This window comes from Cetorhinus maximus, chromosome 12, assembly GCF_964194155.1.
Source record: "Cetorhinus maximus chromosome 12, sCetMax3.hap1.1, whole genome shotgun sequence".
In the NCBI taxonomy this organism is placed as follows: Eukaryota; Metazoa; Chordata; class Chondrichthyes; order Lamniformes; family Cetorhinidae; genus Cetorhinus; species Cetorhinus maximus.
The window spans coordinates 76,905,997-76,911,996 of NC_135890.1; positions in this window are offsets into that span (position 1 = coordinate 76,905,997).

Consider the following 6,000-nt stretch of genomic DNA (forward strand, 5'->3'; position numbering starts at 1 on the left):
TGTTGGAAGTATTTACTGGGCTGACCAAATCCTAAAGGGAAACTTGGTCAGGCTATCACAACGATTTTGCAATTTGTATTTGTCACGAGAAGATATGTGTACTTAAGTCAGAAGTAAATATTCCACTACCACTTTTGAAAATTTTAAATATTAAAACATTGACAGAAGAAAACAAACTCACAAGATTACAGCTACACTGTTAAATTTAGTCTTATAACATTTCCCAAAAGATTTCTACTTAGCTAGTCTCACAAATAAACATCCTTTTTCAGGCAACAGTCCCCATAGGTTCTTAGTCTATAAAAAATCCAGTAATACTACCACAAGGCACCCATTGTTGCTATAGGGGAGGTATTTCACAAGCTTCTCTATCCCTCTTACCTGACAATAGAAATCCAAGGCTTGTAACAAAACCTGGCTTTCTGGAACAAACAGATACTTCTCTGGGGCAGCTAGAAGCTCTTCATTCACAAGACTGATCTCACACAGCACACTCTTCAAGATCACTTGGCCACACACACCTGTCAAACAGCTTTCAATCTTTCCTTAAATATGTCTTTTTCCCTTTCATCTTTAAACCCATTGTTCTTAACTTCTTTTGAGAGCTACCTTTTCAAGAATCTTAAAAATCTTTCACGTTGTCTTTATGACCACCACTTTCTGGAAAAATAAACTTAATAACTTTGCTTTATTTATGATCTTTGCTGATTGTAAAACTTCCTTTTTTGCCCCTCTTTGAAATTCAATAGCTAAAAATTCACTCCTCCTTTATCTCCTAATGCAAATTCCTATTCATGCTGTATCTACTGGTATCCCATCTTAGCTCATCCAAATGCCTGCTTTACACCCAACCTTTGATGATTTAAACCTTGCAGTCTAACTGTCTTCAGTCTATTTAAATTAGTCACACACACACAAAGCCCCCACAAGCCTGCTTCACGGTATTCTGCAGTAACATTGGAAAAAATGTTATTTTCTATATATGACGAAAACTTTATATCTGTTCTCACAAAAGAGAGGGATCATATGGCATTGCAGTCAGGGAGGAGGAGTGTGGAATATTAGATGAAATTAATGTAGAGAGGATACTTGCCTTTCTTAGCTGGGAAACAGAATATAAGAGCAGGCAAGTTATGCAAGAACTCTATAAAATACTGAATAAAAACAGAAAATGCTGGAAAAACTCAGCAGGTCTGGCAGTATCTGTGGAGAGAGAAACAAGAGTTAATGTTTCAAGTCTGTATGGCTCTCCATCTATAAAATACTAGGCAAGTCACAGCTGAAGTGCTGCAATGCAGTCCTGGTCACTGCACTGCAGGAAAGAGGTGACTATACTAGAGAGATTTACAAGGATGGTGTGTGGACTGGAAAATTTTAGTTATGAGGAAAGATTGGAGAGTCTGGAAAAGGAGGCTGAGGGAAGACCTAATTGAAGTGTATAAAATTGAGAGGCCCAGATCGACTGGTGAGGAATGCCCAATTTCCCTCATTTGACAGGAGGGCGGGGGCATAACCAGAGTGCATAGATTTAGGGTAAGAGGTAGGAGGTTTAGAGGGGATTTGAGGAGAAATTTTTCATGCAGAGAGTGGTGAGGATCTGGAACTCACTGCCCGAGAGGGTGGTAGCAGCAGAAACCTTCACTACATTTAAAAAGTCATAGGATAGGTACTTGAAGTGCTTTAACCTACAAGGTTACAGAACAAAAGATGGAAAGTGGGATTAGGCTGGATAGCTACTTCTCAGCTGGCGCATACACAGTGAGCCAAATGGCATCCTTCTGTGCTATAAATTTGTATGATTCTATGAAACCAATTACATTTCTAATTTTTCCCAGTTCTGATGCAAGGTCGCAGACCTCAAACGTTAATTAGCTTTCTCTCTCTACAGATATGGCTAGACCTGAGTATTTCCAGAATTTTGTTTCCCTTTCAGATTTTCAGAATGTGTAGTATTTTGCTTTTGTGTTGAGATAAATGACTTGTTGAATTCTTTTTCTGGTGTTGGTTACAGACTACATTTTGGTCAGGCACCAAAAGAAATCCATTGTTCTCCTTCAAATTGTATTGTGGAATCTTTCATCCCACCCCACCGTACTGAAACAAATGTGCTGGCCTTGCTTCAACATCACAACAGTCACCATGGCAGTCCCTCAGTATGGTACTGAGGAGTCAGCCTAAATTAATTAATCTAATGCTAGAATTGAACCTCCTGACTCTAAGGCAAGAGTGCCAGAACAAATAAAGCTGCTGTCTTCAAGTGACATCCAAAAACCAGCTGAGGAAGCACTAGTTCCGAAGAAGAGTCATATTGGAGTCAAAACGTTAACTGTTTCTCTCTCCACAAGTGCTGCCAGACCGGCTGAGTTTTTCTAGCACTTTGTATTTTTACTGAGGAAGCATTAACGTTGCTTAGTCTCATACTATTCATCCAGATCCGATCACATGAACGATGTTCGAATTTAGAATTATTACTGAGATATTCAGCTTTTGTACTTTCACCTTACACCAGGGTACAATGGGTTGTAAAGTACACCTTCCCTCCACCATAGCTTGCAATTTTCCATCCATCGCAATCACAGACTTTGTGGCTGTGTCGTTTTTTTAAAAAATTATTCTTTCATGGGATGTTGGTGTCGTATTTGTTGCCCATCACTAATTGCCCTTGAACTGAGTGGCTTGCTCGGCCATTTAAGAGACCAGTCAAGACTCTATCCAATTCCTATGGATCTGGAGTCATATGTTGTCCCCAGGTAAGGCTGGTAGATTTCCTTCCGTAAAGGACATTAGTGAGGCAAATGGATTTGTACGACAATCAATAATAGTCACCATTACCGAGACTAGCTTTCAATTCCAGATTTTATTAATTGAATTTAAAGCTGCCATGATAGGATTACTAGTCTAGTGACATTACCACTATGCTACCGTCTCCCTCAAAAAGATTTTTCCTATAATAATCATCCACAGTTTGGGTCAACATCTCACAGACTCTGCCTGTATAGATACAGCAACCAACATATGCATGGAAAAAAGCAAAATTTTGTATAAATCCGCAAAAATGATTCAAGAACAATTTGAGACTGTAGCTCATGTCAGGTGTCAAAGGGCACTTGCATATCAAATTGTCACACTTATGTACTTAAAAAAAACTTGCAGATTGGAATTCTTCAAGAAATCTTGGCCTGGTCTCAGTACTTACACCGTGAGTTAAATGAGCTGCTGCACAAAAATAGCCATTTTCTCCAACATGCAGATCAATGTCACAAATAAGATGAATTAGCATCTGTGTCTTGCCCAAAGGTCACTCTCAAGAAAACTACAATGTGAAGGGCAATGCCTTGGATTTGCCACGAGCTCCCCATTTTAATCATCTCCGTATGAGCAGATGCCCAGTGGAGACAATACATTTTCCTACAGGAGCCAGACAGAAGAAAATCCATGGCACCAACAGTTCAATTGTTAAAAAAAAGGTGCTTGCATTGGCAGAGGTGACTATTTCTCTTGACTGTCATTCATTGACCACTTTTGTTGCAGAGTAAATAAAAAATAGGGGAAAGGGGATTATACCAAACTACAGCCTAATGGATCATGCAGTGTGTCTGGTGGCACACTAAAGGCCCTTCCCAACAGGTGGATACTACTGGATGTGGGTAGCTTCGTGGATGATGAAAACCAAACCATGGTCTAACTGCATACAGCTTTAATGCAAAGAGACCTTTTGTATTTGTGGTAGCTTCCTGGAGGTGTGTGTACCTGAGACTTGTGGTACAGGACAAATCCGTCTCATCATCCCATTGGCTGATCTAGATCAGTCTTGTCTAACCCCCCCAGCTCAGCTCCTCTGTCATGGCCCATGCCGCCAGTTTTCAAACTGCCAGTAAGACAGGCAAGTGGAAGATCCTGAAAGGAGCTGCTCCTCCAATCACAGGCCGTTTAAATAACTTAAACTGGGTTAGACACTTGTACTGTTCACACATGCTGTTCTGTAAACCATTGACAGAAAAAAGCATTTAGATGGATTGTCCAAAGCATACACATCTTAAATGAAACATGTACAAGTTATAATTTGTTTCAACTCTGCCTGAAGGCTGGGAGGCAATTCCAAAAGAAAAAAGGAATTTGGCAGTTGCTGGCTAAGTATAGTGTACAAAAAGAGGGTTAATTCTGCAGTTTTGATTCACTTATATGTGAAGTTTTAGTCAAGCAAACACTGAATTTGTATGTCTGAATATCTATACTTTAACTGCAAAGCTAACTGAAAGTTGTCAGACTAATTTAGTAGTAGCAGCATTGGGCTGATTATATAGCATTTCTACATCAATCTCTCACACACGCTCTCTCTGTTGGAGCATCTCTATTAATGCCATCATTCTGTGTCATGATAATTACTGAATGCGGAAGAGAATGGCCCTAGTTAAAGAGCATCCCTGTCAGCAGATAGACACTATCACAGATTTGATACAGCACAGGAGGCCATTCAGCCCATCGTCTGCGCACTGGCTCGTTGAATGAGCATTTCACCTAGTGCCACTCTTCTACCTTCGCCCGGTAAACCTGCAGATTGTTTCTTTACAAATAATTATCCAATTTCTTCTTGAATAAACATGCTCACACTCTCAGGCAGTGCATTCCAGTCCCTAACCACTCTGTGGACAAGGTTTTCTCATGTAGCTTTTGCCAATTACTTTAAATCTGTGCCCTCGCCCTCTCATTCTCGATCCTTTCACGAGTGGGAACAGCTTTCCCCTGTCTACTCCATCCAGGCCCCTCATGATTTTGAAGTTCTATAGAATCTCTTCTCAGCCTTCTTTTCTCCAAGGAAAAGAGTCCCTACTTTTTCAATCTACCTTCATGACTGATGTTCCTCATCCCCAGAACCATTCTCATAAGCCTCTTCTGCACTCTCTCCAACACCTTCACATCCTTCCTAAAATGCAGCACCCAGAACTGTACGTAATATTCCAGCCGAGATCTATAAAGTTCAACATAACCTCCTTGCTCTTCTACTCTATGCTCCTATTAATGAAGCCTACGATGCTGTATGCTTCATTAATTGCTCTCTCAACCTGTCCTTTAATGACTTATGCAACTATATACCCAGGTCCCTCTGCTCCTGCGCTTACTTTAGAGTAGTGCCCTTTATCGTATATTGTTTCTCCATGTTCTTCCTACCAAAATGTATCAACATACATTTCTCCCCATTGAACTTGAGTCGACATGGTTTTGTGAAAGGGAAATCATGTTCGACAAATTTGCTATTGTTCTTTGAGGATATAACAAGCAGAGTTGATAAAGGGGAACCGGTAGATGTAGTGTATTTGGATTTCCCAAAGGCATTTGATAAGGTGCCATGTAAAAGGTTATTGTACAAGATAGGAGCTTACGGTATTGGGGTAATGTATGAGCATGGATTGAGGATTGGTTAACACACAGAAGACAGAGTCGGGATTAATGGGTCTTTTTCAGGTTGGAAAGACGTAACTAGTGGAGTGTCACAAGGATCAGTCCTAGTCCTCAATTATTTACTATCTATATTAATGACTTGGAGGGGGCAGAGTGTAATGTATTAGATTTGCTGACAATACAAAAATAGGTGGGAGGGCATGTGATAAGGACATAAGGAATCTGCAAGGGGATATAGATAGGTTGAGTGAGTGGGCAAAAACTTGGCAGATGGAGTTTAATGTAGGAAAGTGTGAGGTCATGCACCTTGGTAGGAAGAATCAAAAGGCAGACTATTGTTTAAATGGAGAGACACACCAAAAAGGTGCAGCATAGAGGGATCTGGGTGTTCCTGAAACAAAAAGTTAGCATGCAGGTGCAGCAAGTAATTAAGAAGGCAAATAGAATTTTGGCCTGGATTGCTAGGGGGTTGGAGTTTAAAAATAGGGAAGTCTTGTTACAACTGCACAGGTTGTTGGTGAGGTTGCACCTGGAGTGTACAGTTTTGGTCCCCATATTTAAGGATATACTGGCATTGGAGACAGTTCAAAAGAGATTCAC